General features: G+C 44.4%; 1 long non-coding RNA gene across 1 annotated transcript; it reads left to right on the top strand.

Moving 5' to 3' along the window:
* The first annotated feature begins 270 nt into the window (after window positions 1-270).
* Window positions 271-23,783, top strand: LOC129388288 (uncharacterized). Its single transcript, XR_008615279.2, has 4 exons — window positions 271-361; window positions 7,631-7,703; window positions 14,251-14,308; window positions 23,419-23,783. It is a non-coding gene; the product is annotated as an uncharacterized lncRNA (long non-coding RNA).
* Window positions 23,784-24,074: the final 291 nt, after the last annotated feature.

Genomic DNA, 24,074 nt, shown 5'->3' on the forward strand with positions numbered 1-24,074 from the left:
ACTTGGCGTCATTTCAAAAATCATTTTCTCGTTAACGTCACGACAGAAATAATATGAGAACGTTAACCTTCAAGCGCCGCTTGAAGTTTAATGACTACCCCACGCTGTAGAATTCAGGAAGTCTGTTTTCAATTGGCGTAGTTTGCATGAGGGTTTCAGCCAATAGGGGGTGAGGAGAAGCTGGCTTATTTTCAGGCAGCGCGTATAAAATAGTCCGCCAAGAAAGCCTTCCATGTTTTTTCAGACTTCCGAGGGAGTTTATAAATTTGATTTGAGTAAAAACACATTGTCCGCTTCTACTGTTTTAGAGACAGATCCGATCGTCTACCAAGGTCAGAAAGTTCCGACATTGGAAGAAAAGGTAAGTTGCTTTGTTGCCACCAACCACAGAGCAAACTGCAATTACATGGTTGTATAGACATTTGTACTAAGTTGTATGAAAACTGAATAAGAATCAATATTACTGTCAGGTTTACCAGTGGAAAGAGTTGCAACTTGAGAGCACCTTAGTGTTCATCATGATATAGCGATCACCAAAGTATACTACAGAAACTGTGTCACAAATGTGCTAGAAACCGCAAGAATATTTAAAAAATAGAAGTTAGTAGTTCTATGGTCTCCTTATTAACACAGTAACAAAACGACAAAAAGACCTGTAGATTGGAGCGTACAATGCAGGACGTCTTTTAGCGACTCAGATCTCTGCACGAATTTGGTACGTATCAAGCTCACAACTACTTAGTGTTGCCCTCCTCATTAAGGCAAAAACCCCATATGTCTAATCGTTCATTCGAGATTCAAAATCCCCGAGCGAAAAGGCGGTGACCCCACGAAGGGCACAAGCACTAGCGCCATCCTCAACAATGGCACATACACCCGTAAGTATAAATCGCCTGGTTTTTGGCCAATGCCCCATAGTGGGTATGAGTTACTCTAGGAGGCAAGCAAGCAATATGCATGATAAGGATAGCTGATTAAGCGAATTAAGAATGATGATAAAGCAAATTAAGTTGACGACTCAGGCGAGTTAAATGAAATATGGTTGAAGAGTTCAAAATTCTTGGAGTTTAGTTTTCTTCTAATTCACGTTGGGATGCCCATATCAAACATATCAAACTGCGGTTACCGGTGCTACAGCACGTTGCCGCATATTTCTACCTACGAGAGCAAAACATAAAATATACTATGGTCGCTTTTTATCGTATATAAATTACTCTTACCTTGTCTTGACTACAACATATAAATCTAACTAGCAAAAGCTGGTAATACTTCAAAAGAAAATCGCTCGGTATATAGAAAACGTTAATCGCCTTTCACCAACAGAGAATATATTTCTCAAATACAGACTAAACCGCGTAGATAAATTATGCGACCAGAGATTACTAGAAACAATTTACTTCTCATCCGAACATGTTAAGGATTATTTGACATCCCTTGCTCAGCTAGAACTCATCACTCACACAAAACATACAACACGAAACCCCGAGGTATGGAAGGTACAATGGTTTCAAAACAATTACAGCCTACAATCCTTAACACATAATATACCGACTGCACTATACAAATAAAAGCACACAGCTACGTTAAAAAATATGGTTTGCGTGATTATTTTCTTTCTTTATGGCGACATTTTAGTATATTGCATTCAAGTGTTAAACGTAATTTTTTATGCATACGTCCCATGTGTAATGTTTCTTGTGTATGAAGCCTTCTGTGCATATATGATGCGAGTGTTACTGCCATGTAGGGGACCCTGGGCCTCTGTCAAGCTGCTGCGACAGCTTGTTGCCCAGATGTCCCTACATTTCCTTTTGTTTCTGGTAAATAAAATTGATTGATTTATTGATTGATTGATGGATGGATTGATTGAAGATGAATAAGCGAATTAGGTGGAAGACAGCGCATTAGGCGGGATGGCTAAGCGAAGTGCACTAAGCGAATTCAGGTTACGCGTGCGTCAGGTGTCTGGCTTTAATGCATTGGCACTAGGGCTTCGGCCTTCAAGTCGTCCATGAGGTAACATAAAAGAGCCTGTGAATTTTTTTTTTTGCACCTCAGGCGTCAGGCTGCGGCAGACGGCTAATGCTTTTCGCAGCCAATTTTAGCCACATCCTTATAAAATTAAGACTAAATCTAAGGTTTCTGCCTATAAGGGACCGCTCCCTATTACTGCACTTGATGCGACTATTGAACTGTTGTGAATATTTGATTATCGCCGACACCAGAATTTGCTGGACAACGAAGGTGATGCTGCGTTATAAACGGAAACATACCTCGTTTTAAACAGAAGAAACCTCGACAACTGCGGTTGCACGTTTCACGAGTTTATTCGATTAGCCATCAGTATGCTTCTTTTGTGTGTCATAAATCGAACAGGGCAGCCGTTCTTTTTTGTTCTTGCAGTTATCAATTGCTTTCGGTAGTACATTGCGGGTATACCAATGTAATTACTTTGCATCCATTTTTTATAATTTTATCTATCCTATTACTGCTTTTTGAAGTGGACTATTGGACAAGTTGCCATTACACATTTCCTAGCACTTCAATCATTCATGTTTAATTGGCGGCGTTATCGTGCTTACAACGAATTGGTGATGATAATTTTTTTATGGTATTATGATTGTTCCTCATCCGTTTCGGCGGAAAAGCTTTTCTGAACCGCATCTGCTTTCAGCGAGAAGCCTCCTCCGCATTGCGGTGACCTTTGCGTTTCTCAAACTCCTAATGAGCGAGCAGCTTCACCCCTTTGGGTAACAATGAATTCATCTAACTTCATAAAGCGATAACAAACAGGAAGACGCACAGAGAAAATGAGAAAGGTGCCGTACGACATTTAGAATAAAAGAAAGTGCAAGAGTATTTTGGCCCTAGTTTGGGGGAACACATGATGCGTCAGTAGGCGCCTATGTACTTAGCTAAAATTTGAAATAAATTATGGGCATTTACGTGCCAAAGCCACGAGCTGATTATGAGGTACGCCGTAGTGGGGGACTCCGGAGATTGAGATCACATGGGCTTCTTCAACATGTAGCTAAATCTAAGTACATTCGTGCTTTCGCATTTCGCCCCCATCAGCCACGGCCGGAATTCGATGGCGCGACCTCGTTCTTAGCAGCCCATGTATTTAGGTAAATAATCATTATTTCATACTCATATTTCGATAGCCTACTGTCTGCGTATAAGTGTGCTGCAACGTCGTACATAACTGATAGTTCAATGCACTGAACGATAATACAGTTCATTTAAATTTCGCATTAGGCGTTCACAACCCCAGCAAAATAGACCACTATAGTGGTGACTGAGCAGTTATATAGGCCAAATCTACTAAAAAACCTTTTTTTTACTACAGACGAAAACAACTATTGCTTTTCCTAGCCTCCGGATAGTACCGTACTATCATTAGGCCAGTAAAATGCGAACTGAAATCCTAAAGGAACACATTTACTGAATATTTCCGAACTTTAACTTTTTACAGTGTGTGCACTATCCATAACATGGCTTGCCCAGCTTAACTTTTAAATGCGTAGCTCTTTGTCTAGTCAGAGCCAAGGTCAGAGCAAGGTCACGCACAAAGAAGCATCAATTTTTCTCCAAGAAATGTGGGCCGACTTTGCAGATAATTCAGTTAGAAAAGCCGGCGCAAAGAGTGAAGAAAAACACCGGATATAGTACAAATTAGGGTGGCCTGATTGGCCCATACTGGATATAGTGGTAACAAACACTGAGCAACCACTGTACGACAACGCAATCAACGAAACCCATTCGGCGAACATGCGTCCAGCAAAGCAAGTAACGCTTACCACAACGATATCGGTGATCACTCTTGCTAATTTCGATTTTTGATCCGCAGAACAGATGTTTCAACTATTTATATATGACGCATTAAACCTTCGAGTGTAATCGCAGTTGCTCGAGTAAATTCTACATTCTCCAAAGCTGTTATCTTCTCGCACGTAATATGATTACACAAGGGTAGGCCCTAACGTAAATAAGAGCTAGAATGAGCGATAATATTTGTGAAACTTGCAACAATAGTAGGGCGTCTTGTGCTGGGCGATAACGTAGAAATCTGTTAGACGGGGAATAACGGCCACCATGAAAAGTAGAAAGTGCGCATGGCAATATAGTGTGAATTAGGGCGTCCCTTGGCACCACATGGTAATCGTGAGCACCGACGTGAGCTCCAAAAATTGCATATCGCCGTTGTCACGCTGTCGTCTTTATTGCAGCATGGTTATTTTATTGCCTTCTAAATGTCGTAATCTTTCTGTGGCTATCTTGTCATCGGCATCTTTCGCCAGTTTCAGCATGTTGCTGTCGTTGCCTTCGCATATTGTCGTCATCACGCCGTCTTCTACCAGTAGCAATTATACCGCTGTCATTATCATAACATAGTCATAAAACTTACCACATCCTGTGGTCGTCACAGTCACCATGGTCGTTTCACAGTCCTGGTCGTTTCATCGTCGACAATTTGTTGTAGCAATTCTGTTGTTGTTAAACCATTGTCGTCATGCATTTGTCATCATGCCCACGTCGACCTTAGTCATCAATTTGCCTGTTATGAATTGTCGTGTGGCGTCGTCCTCCTGTGCTCTTACAGCGTAAGCAGTCATAGGCACTTTCCGATACCGGTTTCGGTCGGCGATGGTGTCCGCCACCACCATCCCCGCCGCCACTATTGTCCGGTGCCAGTAGCAGCTATGGCTTGGAATCAGAAAAAAAACCTCCCCTTCCCGTGCGTGAATATGGTCGAACTTCCAAGATGTGCCCGTTACACCGAGTGTTACACCATGCAAGTCCAACTTCCCGGACGCTTTCTATTTTAACTCATTAGGGACCGGTTTCTTTTTTTCTTCCTATCTTGAAACAAATCTGATATATTAACTTACCTTTGTACTAATAATTAACATGCAAAAAATCATTACTCTTGCCTAATTAGTTTTTGAAATATAGCCCGTGACCATATGGTCACACTTACGGTACACCAAAATACGCGAATTCTAAAACATTCATTTCAAGCCATGAAACATCACAAAAACATACATTGCGAATAGTCGAGCACTTATTTAGTGTGATATGGTTTAAATCATAGAATACACATGCCGTGGTCATACCTTGTGCATTGTGTGTGCATTGCGCTGTTGCAATGATCTCATGCATGCCTCCACCTCTCGCCAGTAGGTATTGGTGCAACAAAGTGGGCCACTTAGTCGTACCGTGTACGAGTCAGGACATCACCAGTCTTTGGGATTCTGCGTTGACCAGGTCCTCTATTCTTATTGTCCTATCGCATCAGGTAGCTTTGTGCAATTTGCCTGCGGAATTTCACCTGCATGACGTTGCACCCTGTGCTACGAATTAGCGACCAAGAGTTGCTGATTCAAGTGAAATTCAAGTGAAAATCGGCCACCACCACTTTTTGCCACGGATTACAATCCTATGGGCGCCTACATGTGCATCCATATGGTCCGTACCTCCCATAAAACTTGTACTGAGCAACAGTGTTTTTTGCTGGCCACCTTGATTTGCTTCTTCGGAACACGAGAGTACCTGTCTGCAGATGACATTGGCTCTACGCCATGAATGGTGCTTACGATCGTTACTACAGAATTGTCCATCCAGCGGACAACAATTATCCCATTGTTGCTCAGCACGGGCTCTTTGTGTCCGCGAGGTTGGCGCTTGACGAATTGTGGTCGAGCGATAGGGCAATCTTTGGGAACACGGTTCTGCTTCACTGTGCCCGTGCCTTCGTAGCCGTTTTAATTACGTTTGAGTACTTTTCAAGTATTTTTGTGGGGCAGTAATTGGAAACTGTACTCACTTATGTTTCTGAATAAAGTATGTCATGTTGTAGTTGGTTACATTGTTATGTAATGCGTATAAGTGTGGTTGCGAGCGCTGCTATGGCGGTGTACATGAAGCACCCACCACTCACACTTTATTTGTGCAAAATAGATGGCCAGAGCGTAACCTGCTTGTGCGTGCCGTATCGAAGGTCATGCTATAACCAATTTATAGTTGTGTCCTTCCAACGGCAACTATGCCTTAGAGATGGGCACCGCATGTGTCACACTGCAAAGCACTACCGTCAGAGAGGACATATGCGAGCGCCTGTTTCCGTTACTCCAGAGACGCAGGATGAAATAAGCAAATTTAAAGAATTTGAGTACACGCTTTACAAATGCTTCCCTTCCCACGTATTTCCATATCGGCGTTTGACGCGCATACAGATGAAAAAGCTTCAAACGCGCCATTAAGCAATAAAGCCGCCATTTATAATGTAGCCGTGAAAGCTCATCTAGGGCACCATTGGCTGTTACGCCACGCTACGAACGCGCCTCGACTAATTCCCATTTGCTGTTGCTGCTATGCCATGACACCAGTACCTCTCGAAGGAGCAGAGCGGGTGAAAGGGGACACCCGTTGCCGCCATAGTGCTACAGGTGTTGCGTGAGGGGAAAGGGCATCGCGGCAACGCCACGTCACCATCGCTCTCGCTCTTGGAAGCCGGCGCTCGGTGCCCGAGCGAGTGAGCAAAGCAGGCTGCTGCTTTTTGCTGGCTCTGGCAACATGTACCGCGATCGCCGGACGGCCTCAGTGGGCGTTGTTGCTTCCTCGCTCTCTCGACGCGCAGGAAGTCGTTGGCACACGGAATTAGCACACAGACAACTGTTGGTTGCTCGCTCTGGCAGAACGTGCCACTATGGTTCATTAGTCGGAGCGCAGAATTCGAAGGACCACTATTGGTAGTGCAACTGGAGAATAACGCTTTTCAAATGACAACAAATAAGCAGGGCTTTGGTGTCCTCGAATTTCTTTAGGCTAAGAATGCAAACTTACCGGCCAGTGACAGTGCAAATAATTTGGTTTCCTCTCTATTGCCAGGATTCATATATTTTAAGCGGTAATGCGTATTGTAAAAAATCAAGCATGCCCGCGCTATCAAAGCAATATTGAGGTCTTACCCAACTGAGTTTGCGACAACCTAAAAGAAAGCTCAGATAACGATGGCACTGACTATGACAAATCAGGGAGGCTATAGTATTGGCAACCCCAAGCGGGGCGCAGCTTCTACTGTACAATGTATATTTGGGTGCATAGGTAAAGGGGAAGGGGCAGCTTGGGTTTCGGAGCCACCTAATAGTTGGCACAGGTGCTTTGGTGCAAACTCAAAAACGAATTTGAAGTACGACCAGACACTAGATCAGCCCACCAGAGCGTGGTTTGTCCGTCCCTGCGTCACCTCATGCCAATCCTCCAAATTTTTGGGCATAAATCTTGTACTACTTCGCTAAATAATAATGGCCGTTCACCCTAAATGTGCGACAGCGTTTTCAGACCCAAACGGTAATATTAAGCAGCATTGGTATGAAGAAAAGAACTTTTACATTTCTAAAAACGACATGCCTGTGGCACGAGCTAACCATCAGGCTTCTTGCGTATGCATTTGAAATTTTGTCAGCGTAACGTGTAAATCTTCTTTAATTGTAATTCGAGCCTGTGCCTACGTCAGAATATTGAAAGGCGCCTAACAATAACATAATTTGGTATAATAAAAAAAAATCCCATCAAATGAAGATATGAGTTTAGTCTTAATATAGAATATCCGTTTTTCCCTCAGCAGTTACTAAAAACGAGATGCCCACAGCGACGAAACTTGTAGCGTACCTCATCGTTTCTGTCCTGTTTGCAATGAGGTAAGTAAATTGTCCACGCATCCTGTGTTTCTATTGCAAGCGTGCTTGTGCAATTGCCGGCGTCGTTTGATAGCGCGTAATTCTACATTAATCCTCCCCCGAGCATCACATTTAAAGAAATGACCAAACCTTCCCCTCCCGGAATACCTGCGTGCGGCTGACGTTCGTCAGGATTACGTAACCCACAAGCAACGGTGCCGCATTGCTCCCGTAGGTCGGGATGTCCTTCTAGTTGATGACGGATAGCCTGGGCTCGCGCGGCTTCTAAGGCTTGATAGTTGCGCTGACGGCGAGCCCTTTCAGAGGCGAGTTCTCGCCGCCGCTCGTCGAGCGATGCGGGTTTTGTCGGGACAACGCAAGGCCGTGCCAACCGTTTTCCGAGACTGAATCGAACAGAAACAAAGCAGGCACAGGGCGCGCGAAACGCTTTTCAGCCCTTTCTCTCCCCGGCGGAAGCGAAACGTCTCTGATAGGTTCGCACGTGGCGTGAGCGGGCACTATGCAGCTGGAATCCTTACTAACGACTCAAGCTCCGGCGCAGGCACAGCTGTCAACTCATGAAACCGCCCTTCCCGCAGCTGCTCTGCTCAGAGAGAAACTGAGTTCTTGCGTGACCAGACCGCCAGCGAAACATGCGTGTCAATACTAGTTTCGTTTGAAAAATAGAGGCTCTCGTTAGCATCAAGGCTCCATTCACTTCAACCATGTTATCCCAGATACCGCTATAGCAATGTGCCGTCGTGCTTGTGTGACATAAAGGCATCTTTTGTACACGGCGTATTGCAAAACAATTTCGTCAGAACGCTTCTTAGGACGAACGTAGGTGTTAGTGTGATTAGCGTTAATGAAATGTAGCGAGATGCCGTAATGCCTGCGCTCAAACTCGTATTCAGTTGGCTCCTCTCTCGTGCTTCCTACTGCACCAACTGTGCCACCATAAGGACAACGCGTTCGGAGGATGAAGTTCCGACGAGCATTAAAGAAGTTCACAAGATCATTTTTGACATTGTAGAGTGGCAGATACTCAGAGGTACAAACATAGTTGCCCCATTTGGTATCAGAGATGTTCATTTAGAAAAACCACAGGCTGAGTGGCACAAAGCCAGTAGTCGAAGTCGGCGTCAAATATTGTTATCGAAGAGCGGTAGATACCCAGTGAGAGATATCCAGTGCTACATGCCCAGTGACCTATGTTGGCGTAAAGGAGATTTGTTGACAAGGGCACGTAGGTATAGTGCCACATGCTGGGTGACCCAAGAATGTCCGGTGCTTAGTTTCAATAATGTGCCCTCAACATGTGAACCCGACGGGCTTCCCACTCGACCCGGGACTACCCGTGTCCCACGTTCGTAGAAAAGCGGTTAGACGCATAGACAGATCCACAGTAAGCCCCTGAAAAGTTCATAAGATATCCAAAGAATCATAATTACATTAGTAAATATTAGAAAGCTAATATTATTAGCTTTCTTACGGCACTTCTCGCAATTTTACGGTACTTTGGGGAGGTTGGCAATGGCCTGCAACTATCTTCTGCAAACGTGCATTGCTTTGCAATATAAAATTTATGGTCAAATGAATAGAGCATTAAGCTGCTGCGGCGGAGATGCCGGTTTGTAACCGACCGTCAGACGAACTAGTGTCACTAGGTATGTGCCACAGGGTAGCTACAGTTGTCAGTTAACCTCGGGGACGGCACTTTCTATCTGTGTACGATTAAAGAATATGTGTCGGTCTTTAACGAACAAAGGTGACATCAACTTAGGTTACTTGCTGAAGCAACACCCGCGTCATAGATATTCAGACATTGTCGTCCGAATATATATGGCGCAGTTTTCAAGCGCTGATATCAAGGCTGGGGCACTGCCTTGCTCAAGGCGTTGCGCGGAGAAGCACGAGTGAGGATCCAGGCCGCATACCCATCTTATATTTTACACACGCTGGTCGGCATACGCTCGACACTCAAGCAAAAGATGCTCCATGGTGTCACTTGGGCTACAGTTGTTGCAGTGTGGAGTTGTCACTTGACCGAAGCGGTACCGTAAGCCATTTCCATAGGCGGTGTTCTATGAACGTTCCGTGCATCATTTGACTATCGCTTAGGCCATTTAGCCTGCCTCACGCAACAGAAGCGTGCGATGAACTGCTTATTTACAGACTTAGAAAACCTTAGTCAACACGACAAATTTTATTTCTATTCTGTCACCATCGAAAACCTTCAGGTTGGCGAATTCTGTCACCTCAGTGTAGGACGGTGCGTAGAATGAAGGAGTCTACGATTGCACGCCGTTGCCTATCAGTCAGAAAACTCAGTGCCCAAAATTTCTTAACTTATTTCTTGTTTTTGCTCCTCTCTCCTTCTATCTTTCTCTCCCCGATTCCCTTCCCCACGCAGAGTAGCATGTTAGCGAAGTCTATACGCCGGCTAAAATCGTTGCCTTTCATTAAACGGTCCTCCCTGTTTCATAGATATAACGTCGTTTGGCGGTGGCAATATGTTGTGTCGCTGCGTTCTTTCAGTGCTCATTACATGAATGTGGACTTGATCGCGCGATAAGAGCTTCCGGTATTTTCTTATTGCGCTAGCATTTTTAGAACAAATCGCAATCTTTTCGGTAGTTACGCATATATGTATGTTTCTATCTCCGCGCCTACTTGATTCACTGGGTAGTCCATCGACGAATTAATTGAGCATCCGGCTGAAGTGCTAAAGAAAGACGGTTTGAAAGCGACAGCCAGACTGAGCTGTGTCACTGAGTAGGTGGCATTGTGTAGATATGTGCCAACTTTAAGTGAGCCTGCTTCAAGGTGACATGAGGCACTGCATATGCAGGACTGGGTAACTGCCGCTGTTCACTTTGAGCCCTGTGAATGTGCTAATCGTTCTGTGCTGGTCTTTATTGAACCTCTGTGTTGTGAACTTGAGTCGCTGGATATGTTAGGGTAGCTTCGGGTCAGTATTAAATGAACGTCTCCGAGGTCAACTTGCGTAAGTATGTGCCACATGGATTTAGCCGCTTGACAAGGACAAAAAAAAACAACCCTTAAATATATCTGATGCGGATCGGAATCAAATCTACATGACAAGGGTTCCTTCAGGACAAGAACCCGATGATTTATCAGATAATCTAAGATAGCAGGGAATCAGATAAGATAGGTAATCTTGACCCATCTCGGTACAATGGCACTCCGATCACGCGGCAACTGCGTTTGCTTTTCATGAATTAAATGAGCCTTGCACCACTTTCCTTTAAGTATCTGCTCCTAATGTCTACTTTATATCCCGGACGGCGATTACGTCATGATGCCCGTTAGTGACGTTTTATTGGCCAGAATTATCGCTGTTCGCCATACTATTCTCAGCGTTTCTAATAAGCGTGCGTTCCTTCTGCTCTTGAACTTCAACTGGTGCACGCAGCTTATCCCTAATGGCATGACTTTGGCCATCGTCTCTTCCATCCAGGGTATGCCGTTTCTTCATTAGTGGCCTGCGATCCTTAGTTCCTCGCTGCATTCCCATCTTAAGGCACACAGCCGATCGTGATATTACAAAGACGATCGCGCCTGACCTTCCAGCGCTGACTGCCAATATTAGGTGCATGTTGATGTGCTATCGTGATCGCATGACTTTGATAATGACCCTTTGGGCCATGCATCTGTCCGCACTCACCGTGTCTAAACTGGAGACGCCAGCCCCAACAGACGATGTGCTTATCCTGTATCCTGCTGTGAATGGGAAGTAATTCAGCTCGAGGTCGAAAGAACGCTCGCGAAAGGCGTCATTGAACCTTCCTGTAGTCCCTGGGCGTCACCAGTCATGCTATTCAAGAAGAGGGATTTTAGCAAGCGCTTATGCGTAGACTTCTGTAACTTGAATAAAGTCGCGGGAAAGTACATCTACCCTCTGCTTAGAATCCACGACGCTCTCAACTGTCTCCAGGTGTCTACTACTCCTCCTCCATCGAACTACGGTCAGGAGACTGGAATATTTCCGTAGATCAACTGGATAGCGAAAAGACCGTACTCGTTACGCCGGACAGATTTTTCAGTTTACGGTGATGAAATTTGGACTGTGTAAAGCAAAATTACGTCACCACCAACGTTTGAAAGCGTGATGGACTCTGCTTCGCGGCTGCAAACGGTCCAAAGAACTTTTTGTCTAGATGACATCATCGTTTTTTTCCGAGATTTACGAGTCACTTTAGACGCCTGTCTGTAGTTCTTGATGTTTACCGGCGAGCAGGTCTAGAGCTAAACTCATCAAAATGCTGTCTAAGCCTTCGTGAAATTGTTGTGCTACGTCGCCTTGTCCGCGCTTGTGGCGTACATCCTGATTTCGACAAAGTTCGTGGGGCAAAAACTTTTCCAGTACCACGTTCGGCCAAACACTTCGGGAGTATCGTCGGCCTATGTTCCTAATCTCGACGCTTCGCCAAAAACTTGCCGACATGGACCGTCCCTCACTGAATTACTTATGACCCCACCCATATTTGCCCATTTTAACCCGCTCGTGGCCACTGAAATTCGTACCGCCGCCAGCGGGCAAGGCATGGGCGCTGTCCTAGACCAGAAGCAAGACGAACAAGGCTGCATCACTGTCTAAGCCACTCAACTCATCTCCCCTTCAGAGCGTAAGTTTTCCATCACTGAACGGGAATGTCTCGCTTTAGTTTGGCGGGTCCCCACATTTCGACCATAGTTGTTTGGCCGCACGTTTTCCGTGATCACAGACCACCGTGCACTATGCTGGTTGTCCTTTCTTGAAAACCCCACTGCACGAATTGGTCACTGGGCATTGAAGCTTCAGGAGTATAGCTTTGATGTCAATTACAAGTCTGGCCCAATGCACCTGGATGCCGATTGCCTCTACCGTCATCCGGGGGATCCTCAACACTGTGGTGCACATGATGCGGCGGGGGCGCCCTCGCCATCCCTGAATTTAGCGATATCCAGAAGGCACAGCTGAGCGATGCAGGATTGCGCTCCATAACCCACCAACTATTTTCTCACCACTTCGAACCATCTCTCCACCTGTTTAAACTCCGTGATAGTATTCTCTACCGTCGCAATACTAACTCCGACAGCTCAGACTTTCTGCTTGCACTTCCTACATATCTTCGTTCTACTGTGGTCGAATAGCAACGCGATGCCCCAACCATTGGACATATCGGAGTGCCCAGTACATACGCCTTGATCGTTCTTTATATCTGTATGTTGCTGCTTATGAGTCCTACTAGCACCGCAAGCGCTCCGCCTTGTTTCCCGCCAGTCCACTTCAACCTATAGAGATCGCAACACTACCATTCTACCGCGTGGGCCTGGATCCGGTTGGACTATTCCCGACTTTTTTACGCGGGATATGTGGACTGCCGTGGCCATTAAATACACCACACGGTGAGCCATCATCCGAGCACAGCCGACAAGCTGTGCCACTGAAGTCGCCGACTTTCTGCTTCACATTGTCATTACCCACCATTGCGCGCCACGACAGCTGCTGACTGATCGCGGTCATTCATTTCTTTTGAAAGTCGTTGACATCAAACTTCGGTGATGTTGCATACGTCGGAAGATGACCATAGGCTGTCATCCACAAACAAATGGACTTTCTTGAATTTATAATCGCATGCTGACAACGATGCTCACAATGCTTCCACAGATCAACGTGAATGGGAGAGCCCTTTGCCTTTTGTGACACTCGTGTACAACTCCTCCCACCACCGCACCGCCACTTTTTCTCCTTTTGTACCCTTTGTTTCGCCACCTCGCAGCACTGCCCTTTGAGACCCTCTATCGAGCAGATAATTAGGTTCCTGCGGAGTACGTCCACAATACTGGTCCTCGGGCTCAACTAGCTCAACAGATTTCACGGGAACGTCTCTCTTTCTCGCAGATATCCCAAAAGGCCCTCTATGACAGCCCCCACAAATCCATTCACTCCTCTCCAGGCTCTCTCGTCCTTGTTTGGACGCTGTCCCGCCAGAAGGGCCTAACTTCGAAGCTTCTGTTTTCATACTCTAGCCCGTAAACTGTTCTTCACAAACTCAGTGCATTCACATACGCGATCGCCACGGTGGATGGTAGCTCGTCATCATCCGTGCCACCTTGCGATATCGCGAACATCGCCCGTTTAAAGCTCCATTTCTTCAACATTTCCCTTGTCTAAGCGCCGAGATGGCGCTCCCACCGGCGGGGGTTACATGTTACAAGCCATTTTCTTACATTGGAGAAAGTACAAGCAAAGGGATGGAGACGAGGATCGAAGAAGCGCTCGTGGGCTTGTTGTTCCGCCATCTCGGTTTCTCCCTGTTTATATTACCTGAACCCATTTTCTCTTTTGCGTTCTCTAGTCTTATCTCCAGCACAATATTAAGAGAAGTTCCTCCAAACAACTTCGTATGTGGTAAGCGACAAAAATGTGTCATACGATTGTACCATTGTATATAAGCTGCTTGATTGTGTTTATGAATGTTCTGCAAGCTCTTGCTGCTTCGCATGAACGTTTGACTGCTTTTAACTCTGCCATTTTTTGTTCTGCCTCCATGCTACAAAGCCCGGCTGTGAATGCATCTTCGGGATCAGGATGGTATAGGAGTGACTGCTGGAGATCTGTAAGTACACAAAGTATATGTGCAATGTCATAAATTTTCTTCAGCAGTGCGCTTACTTTCAAATGGCTTCTGCACAAATATTTTCTTCAGGCAATACGATAGTACACAAAATAATTTGCAGTTCTAGTACTTCTATTGTGTGTTTTCCCTCAATGAGAATTTTATAATATGAACCTTTCTCATTTGCAATTGTTAGACGTATTCGATATAAACCATGAGAATGTTGCTGGTACCAGTAGGCAACTAAGAATTCCATACAAATAAACAAAGCGCAATGTAATGTAAAACGCAATGTAAGAAAGCGTAATGTAACGCACAAGGTAACATTGCCAATGTACACGTGGTTGGTCACATAGAAAGAACAAAAATATTTAAAGTCATGAAGCACTCCCCCATTAAGCTAAAAAAGGAAAAGTAAAGCCAATACCACGCACTGTGAAAGCTGTCTGTGGTCGTTTTCTCAAGTTTGAACCCGTGTATAGCGTCACTTTCGCGAAAGTCTTTTGCCTCGTTGTCGCCATTTCGTAAGATTTGAGCCTCGGGTCCGGATTGCGCAAACTCTTCAGTCGCGTTAGGTTGTGATAAAACCGCAGTCTTTCACACACATTGCAGCTGTGGCCCCAGTCACGGTCGAGGAATCTTTCTGCGTCCAACTCTCGAAGTTGGGGGTCAGTTGGCGCTTGCCTTCACTTGAAATGGGGAGTTGGCTGGCCTCCACCCGCAATTGGCTTGCGCTTCCCGTTCTCGATCCTCGGCGGTATTGGCTTCCCTCCGCTGGCGGTTTGCTTGTGCTTCTCGCTCTCCAAGCTCAGGATCTGCGCGACGTAGGCTCTGCCACTCTCTTGCGAGCTCCCGCTGCCGCTCGCGGCGAGCGCAATCCACGGAGCGGAAGGGGGCGAGCCGGCGAAACACCTGCGAAACACCTACCCCTCTCCGCAGCCCTCCCACGGCGCATCCACTGATAGGTGCGCTCCTCTCCCCCAAGCGCGCTGTCCGATTGGCGTGTTCCCTTCCCGCCGGCGTACCGGATGGATGGATGGATGTTATGAGCGTCCCCTGTGGAACGGGACGGTGGGTTGCACCACCAAGCTCTTGCTAGTATACTACGTAATGTCCTACCTAGGTTAAACAGTAATAAAACACGATGAACTGCCACAACCAAATTTTCTGATCCCGTTTTGTCAACTGCGTTTTTGTACGTCTTCCTTTTTTGTCGTTTCCCTACTTTCTTCCACCAATCTTACAATTGCCTCTTGCTAATCCCTATTCAGGACATGTTTATTTTTCCTCTGGTCTTGCTGAAGCCAAGGGCTTCAAGGAGGCCAGTGGTGCCTAAATTGACCGCTGGGCAGACGTCTTCACATTCTAATAAAACTGGCTCCATAGTTTCCCTAGCTTTACCGCAGCAACCACACGCTTCTCCTTCCTTCTTATGTTTCGCTTTAGAGGTGCGTGTTCTAAGGCATCCAGATCTCGCTTTGAAAAGTAATGAGCTTCCCTTTGAGTTAGCAAAAATTGTTTCTTTCCTGATTTCGTTTTTTCCTCTTAAGTAGTTACTCATGGCAGGTTTCTTTTCCATTGCCGCCACTCATGAGATTATTTCAGCCTCTCTGACTTTCCGCTTGACGTTCTTTGTTGCTGTGTTGCCCACCCTACAGGCCGCATATTTGCTGGCAAGGTTCCTAGTTCTCTTCCTCCACTGTGAATCAATGTTTTTGCTGTACAGACACCTCAACACTATCCCAGCCGATTCACTTTCTTCCATGTTCCTCAGTCGTTCTTCATACTCAATTTTAGTGCGACCTTCCCTCATTTCAAAACTAGTTCAGCCCATATTACCCTACCCAGCTTCATTTTTAGTCTTCCCGTGAGCGTCCAATGCGAGGCGTCCCACTAATCTTTGGTTCCGATCGAGTCCTGATGGTACCCGTGATTTGAACCCGTCCGACCATAACACCTAATTTTCTAAAATAAATTTCAAACCTTAATGGTTGCCTTCCTGCCTGCAGATATTAGCCAGACGTTGCAAATCACTTTGCTTGCTAGCTAGCAACAAAATGTCATACGTATAAAATAAACCTGGAAGCTGCAGCTCTACTACTTTACCCGCCTGTTCGTATGAGAGATTAAAGCTGATATTGCTTCTTTCTAGCGCTCTTAGGTGACAACCGTCACCTAAGCCTTCTCCTTTGAAAATATTCCGCAATATGTTGCTGTCTACGTTGTCATAGGCTCCTGCAATGTCTAAAAAGGCCCCATATAACGGTCTGCATTCTACTTTTGATATTTCAATACACTAAGAAAAAATAAGTTACCATCTAAACGCCTACCTATTCTGAAGCCATTCTTAAGTTCTCCCAAAATGCCATTATTCTCTGACCATGCTTGATGCTTTAATTTGATTGCCTGCATTGCTAGCCTGTATATTACCGACGCAATGGTCAGCGGTCTATACGAGTGAATTCTATCTTTATCCCCCTTGCCTTTATATTTTAAATTCATTCTATTTTGTAGCCAACTGTCTGGTATTCGTCTATCTTTTAAAGTTTCTTCCACTGATTTCACCAGAGCCTCCTTACTTTTTGGTCCTAGTTCATTAGTCAGCCTAACGGGAAACTCGTCTAGCTCTGTTGCTGTGCGCTTAGGAATTTTCTCTCCGGTTTTCTTCCAGTTGAAATTTGTCAGCAACAGCTCCTTTTCCACCTGGATCTCTTTCATTTTCTTTTTTTTTCTTCAAATACAACCTCGTCATTGCTTTGGAAAGATTCTGCAGTTATTTTCCGGATGCAATATATTGCCACTTCTCCTTCCGGTCCGTTTTCATTTTCTTCTAGGATATGTTGTATTGTTGTTGACTTCCTGCCTTATAATTTTATATGGTTCCAAAATATTCTAATTGCGGCCTTCTTTTTCTCACAAACAACGTTCAACACCTGACAAACAACTGACAGCACAACTGACAAACAACGTTCACTTTCACCTTTTAATCTTGCTTGCATCAGTATCTGAACCATAGACTATTTATCCCGCTATAAGTCTCATTTACGTGTTACTGCATCATGAGCCACCTGCGCCTTCCTTGCCTACCTTTGCTTTCGGGATGCTCTCTGTCGTTCGGCGATCGCTTCTCGTATCACTGTGTTCCACCAGCTTTTCGGTTTCTTTTTTCCTTTCCAACGAATATGTTGTTTCTCTTTCCCTATTTCTGTCGTTATTGCACTTAGAAGCTTACTATATTCCCACTTGTTATTTGGCCATTTTTCAAGTTCTGCTTCGACTTCAGTGAATATATTTGTTATTTGTTCAGCAATCAAACTTGCACTGGCCATTTTGCACTCCTTGCTCTTTCCCAACAACGTATCCTGTTTTCCAAATGATGCGTTTATGGTCACTCCCTATGCTGGTATACCCTTCCCCATCTATGACCATTTCTCTCAACTTATCATCAATTCCTACTGTCATTAGACAGTAATCAATGGTTGACTGCTGGTTTCTCACTTGCCAAGTGATCTGCCCGTCACACTTAGGCCCTGTATTCACGATAACGAGTTTATGTTGCTCACAAAGGTCTAGCATTGACTTCCCGTTTTTATTGGTATAGCCATCTAAATCCTGCATGTGGGCATTCATGTAACCTAATAAGATAATTTCAGCACGATTCCAAAACCCTTAATATCAGCCCTTATGCATTCCACTAACTCTTTATTCTCCTCTGTGCAGTTATTTCTAGTCCACAAATATGTAACGCCCAGCAAAGTTTTTTTCCCATTGTGCCTGATAACCAAAGATTGACATATTGAATTTACTCTTTTCCATCCTGCTCCTTGATGGATGAGCATTCCGACTTCCCGTCCCTTTCTTTCCGACTTTGTTCTGTTGCACCCTTCCCAAGCATAATTATGAATCACTGGCGGCTCTTCCGAGTCTCTAAGGTGCCTTTCTGTAACCGCATACACCCTTATTTGTTCTCTATTTAACTGCTCCTCAATCTCTGCTCACTTTTCCTTTCTTCTGCCACCCTGCAGGTTTATGTAGCCTGTTGCATGCTCTTTCTTGCTTTCCTCCTTTCTCTGTTATCGAAGGCGATACTCTTCTGAAGATCACCTAGGAGACCTTCTTCATTACTACCTACTCCGGCCTCCTGAGCGTCCATGGGCGCCCTAAAGAAAGCAACAGCGCGACCACCAAGTCGCCAGCCCACTTCTCGTGCCAGCCTGCAACTGAAGTGGATCCCGTCTCGTTTGAAAGCACCACACCTTTACACTTCCCTGTTTACCTCGACAACCTCGACACCTTTCTCTCGGCTCATTTTCCAAATCGCCTCATAAGCAGCCACTATGGCTCTTTGTACGTGACTATCACGTACAGGCACCTCCAGCACTGTGCACACAACGATCTGCACCTGAGGGGATGCCTCGCGCAAGTCGTCCACCCCCTTCGTCAAGCGGTGGGCTAGTGCTGTCCCTTTCCTGTTTAGGACGTCAGTTAGCCCACCTGCTTCTATGACAAGGTTGCGCACGTGGGCATTTTCCACGAGCTTTTCTTTTGCTTACTCCATGAGAGAACCCGATTTTCGCCCTGGAAATGCCCCTACCGCCACTCTTTCATCGCCTTTCGCCCCCTCCACAATTGCTTCTGAGCACCTAGCCAGGTTTGAGTCGCCTGTGATAATGATCCGTCGATCTACATGGGTAACATAGTTTATGAAAATGCACTTGATTCAGTTGAGGTTCCAGCAGTCATAAAGACATTGCATAATCTCGGAGTACAGGAAGCATACGTGAATATCTTTGGCAATATCCTACATTGATTCCACAGCTACTTTGGTTCTCCACAAGTACAAAGTTACCAATCAAGAGAGGGGTCAGGAGAGGGGACCCAATCTCTCCCATGCATATAAGTGTTTGAGATTTTAGACTGGCAAAGCTTAGAAGTGCGGATACAAGTGAAAAATTCAACAACATTTCGTTTGCAGATGGCATTGTTATGTTCAGCCACGCTGGGGACAATTACACCAAATGATTGAGCACTTTAATGAAGAAAGCGTAAAATTCGGGTTGAAAGTTACTATGCATGCCAAAGACAAATATCACGTTTAATAACCTGGCAAGAAAAAAAAAAGAGTTCAAGATCATCAGTTTGCCTTTTGAGTTTGTAAAAGAGTACGTATTTAAATGACATTCTTACATTGCACATTCTCCGACCAAATTTAAGCGAAACTGCGGCATTCACCATATTCATACATATTATAACGATTATATTTTATATATACCCTGAACAGTTGCTAACATAACGAAATTACCATTGATTGGCTTTGCAACACCTGCATTTATCTCTATCTCCTAAAACAGCAAAATTTGGAAGAAATTTGGATTCAACGATATTACAGCGAAGCCGTTAGCCTCTCGGTGGTTGACGCTTTTTGTATCGATCCGTAAACAAACATTATAATCATCCGTAATTTCTCATAGCCACCTAACCAAGTGAAAATACAATGGTTCATCTTCTTTGCAATGCCGAGGTTACATGCGCTCAGCAAAGTGAAGTGAACAGAAGGTACAATCATTGCAATAGCACATTCACTTTACAGTTCCATCCGGTTCAATGAAGAACAAGCTTAAAATAAGCATCCATTATCAGCAATGTCTCATACTACCGTACGCCAACAAAAATGCAATGTTCCTGTGGGTGGGCAGCGCAACCCGGACGAAGGACGAGAGGAAGTGCACAATACGAGCGCAATCCTCTCGTCCTTCGTCCGGGTTGCACTGCCCACCTATAGGAACATGTTCAATTACCAACTCGCCCAGTTAGCCGTGGTAATTCAAAAATGCAATCTCTCATACCTTATAAGCAATGACTCATAGCACCGTAAGCAAGCAAAATGAAAGAGCTCAAGCCCACCGTGAGGCAGAGGCTACTAAGCCCTCAGCAAAGGGAAGTGAACAGGGCAAATTCACTGAAATCCCCTACGCAGCTCCCATAACCACATACGTTTCAATAAAGCACATGTTAGAAACAATTCTCTGAACCATCAATAATCCATTGCGTACATTCTTCAGCAGTGCTGGTTTTACAACAGCTGACCCACCACCCCTTATGCAGAGGCGGGGTGGTGGGTCAATATTATTTTTTTTTTGTGGGTGCGCAAAAATCGTAAATATTAATTCTTAACAGAAAAAGAAGGACGGTAGATGTATCCAGCATCCCACACGCAATATCATTTGCACTATAGCACAGCTTGCAAATACGAACGTTGTATCAATTAATACGTTTTCAACTCTATCTGTATAGACTGACACCATTGTCACGATAGTACGGTGACGAGAGATGTGGTTTGGTCTGCGAAATGAACGTGACTTATCACGCTACCCTTATATAACCTGGCCGCTTAGGCCCTATCTTCTCCCTTGAAAACAGCGGTGGGCCTTTCATTTATTGCTTTGATATACCTCAGAAATTTGCCTGCTACGAAGGCTGTAAAATATGTTCCCTCCAAAATAGAAAAAAAAACTGAATTTACCAATTGCCTTAAATATAGATATAACTAGATTAGCTTTACCGGATATTTAATTTTATTTTCCTTTTATTCCACTCTCCTCTGAAAGCATTTCTTCCCTGTCCCCCTCCCTACATAGCCTACGTTATCAGCTGCCTTATGCACGCGAGCAAATATCTTGAATAAATGAATTCTGGAGTTTTGTGTGCCAAAACCACGATTTCATTCTAAGGTGCGCCGTAGTGTAGGACTTTGAGTAAAGGGCTTCTCTGTCTTAAATCGCTTCTACTCCCAGGTGGAGTTTCAGGAGAATGGTATAACACTTTCCTAACACTATGAACGCATGTTTAACCAGATGCTTTGGAAATTATGGTTGTATTCTGCTCTGCTAATTCCTGCCTCAGCACGATCCAACCAAAGACGTGCCCTTCACATTTGGACAAATAGTACATCGTCATCTAACACCGGTTCTGCTCAGAGAAATCATGGGCTCGCTGTTCCCATATTAAAAAATATTTTTCGTAAGCAACCCACATTTTCGTCTTATACTTCGTGTTTTCTGCAATTCTCTATAAGTTGGGTGCCGAATATTTTTGACCACGAGACTTCGTTGATGTGTACGTAATGCAAGGTACACGAGCTTCCTTCCATGCCACTCCTATTGGAATGTGCCTGCCATGGCCGGCATCAAATCAACGAGCTAGAGCTCAGTAGTATAACGCCGTAGCCTGTTAAACTACAATGGTGGACTTGGTTACGTAATCTTCATATAGTTAGTTCGTTTGCTGATGTGCCTCTACGGGTTTCATTGTCTGAATGAAGTCAAACAAACAAGCCCGCCTTTCAGTGTTATTATAGTAAGTTGTTGCAACTTCAAAACTCTTGTCACGAGAGAACGTTTCTGTAGCAACTTCAAAACTACTGGTCGTCGCTGCAGCATGTTTATGCTGCGACGTCAGAACTTGTGCAATAGCGTGAGAATCACTCTCACGATACAAAACTGGTGTTGCGACTTCAGAACTCTTGTCGCGAAAGAACATTTCTGTTCCGACTTCAGAACTACTGGTCGGCGCGAAAGGATGCTTCTGTTGCGAGGTCAGAATTTCTGTATTAACGTCAGAATCACTGTCACGATAGAAAACTGTTGTTGCGACTTCAGAACTCTTCTTGTGCGACAGAACTTTTCTGTTGCAGCTTCAAATATATTGGCCATCGTGACAACATGTCTCTGTTGCGACGTCAGAATTTATTAACTTTAGAATCGCTGTCACGATAGAAAACTGCTGTGGCGACTTCAGAACTCTTATTGTGCGACAGAACGTTTCTGTTGCAACTTCAGCAGTATAGGTGGTCACGACAGCATGCATCTGTTGAGACGTCAGAATTTCTGTATTAATGTCATAATCGAGGCAGGATAGAAAACTGTTGTTGCGACTTGAGAACTCCTGTTGGTGCGAAAGAACGTTTCTTTTGCGACCTCAATTCTTGGTTCTTGCGACAGAATGTTTCTGTTGCGACATCAGAATTTATGTCGTGACGTCAGAAATGTCTGTCACAACTATAGAAACCTCAGGAACTTCTGTCACACGAGAGAAATTTCTGTAGCCACAACATGAATTTTTGTAGTTGTGACAGAACTTTCTGTTAACTTCTTCAACAAAGAATACGGGATTTACCATTCAAAAGCTATGGTGGCCCTCCATATGATATGTTCGCCTTTTTGGGACTACACCTTCTTGGCCAATTCCAATTTCTGACTGTGATAGGAAGGTGGAATGACAATTACCTTTTTAAATTGAAATTCAATGCTATATGTGTAGTGTGTAAAAGGAGAAAGATAATCAACAAGTATGGACTTGTTGGCATAGAACTTTACTTTCGTTTCCATCTACTTCCCGTATGTTTAAGAAACAATTGCGTCTGCAAACTGGTGAGTAGAGCATTGCGCTACTAGTTTAAGATACCTGAATTGCCATCCAGTCAACGGAATTGGAAGTATTTTATAGAGCCATAGCCGGTATGACCCATTTCCAGTACAACTACTCTGCAAAAGACAAAAAAAAGTTAATGAGAGGCGGAGATACAAAATAATCAAATAGATCTTAGTTCTCAAACGAATACACTACTTTTTTCAATTTTCAATTTAAGGTCTGTTTGAGGAGATAAATATCAACTGAACCTGAAGGTATCAAAGATGAAAATAACTTTGCCGTCCGTATCAAAGTTTTTAACTCGGAATTGTTTTGATATCTCATGTTGCAGCTCTGAGCTTCATGCTTTCTTCATGTGGATGACATATATGGAGTCTCGAATATGAAAATTATCTTTGATGTATTGTTTTTTTTTCTCTTTTCGCTTTTTTAATGATTGTATAGAAGCCAAATGCGTGTACCTTCATTTGTGTTTATGTAAGTTCGTTATGTATACCGTCACTGCGTGCAGGCTGAGAAGCTTGACCAAACTCACAAAAGCTTTATTTCCCATGCCTTCCGCTATCCGAAGGGGTAAACGAAACATTAACTAGTTAACTAATGAATTATATATATTACTTGGTTAATGATTTGTTGATTGATTGATTGTCCAGCTGTACCACTTTGTTATCTGTTTTCAGAGCTGCAAGGGAACAACTTGCCCTTCACCTTGCCGGTGCCCTGGAGTCGTTCAACGTATGTTTGGACGCTACACCTGTTATTGACGGCGAAATAAACTGTAAATTTTAAGGGGTCTAAATAAACATTGTTCCATAAATTGTTGCGGTATTGTACTTTTTGAGAGCCTGAGCAAAATGAGTTAATCAACCACATTTGCCACAGAAAACGTTCAAGAGGTCAGTTGTACCCGGTGGTTGAGGACGATTGATGATACGATGGAATGAAAGCTGCCCGCCAAATCTATTTTATCTACAACTCTTACATTTTCTTGAAATTATCTTATATTTCCTCTTTTCTATCCTTTTTAGGACTGACCAGTTCTTGGTCACTCTGTCAAATATCTATACATGTACATCTATGCAAGAAGCTCAGCCGCAACATGCCAGAAATAAAGTCCTCCAACCATTAGCAAATAAAAGGTTCAGAAGGGCAGATCTTCTTTGGCCATGTGCTCAGCTACCTATGGCGGATCCCAATGCGAATGACACGTTAGAAATATTTCGAGGTCTCTGGCCAACCTTTGCCAAATTAGACGGTAGCTCACGGGGCAGCGGAGGATGGCTGACTCTCTGCCTATTACCCGTTGTGGTAGGCGGCTGCTAAGTACAATTCGCCT

Source organism: Dermacentor andersoni, chromosome 10, assembly GCF_023375885.2.
Source record: "Dermacentor andersoni chromosome 10, qqDerAnde1_hic_scaffold, whole genome shotgun sequence".
NCBI lineage: Eukaryota > Metazoa > Arthropoda > Arachnida > Ixodida > Ixodidae > Dermacentor > Dermacentor andersoni.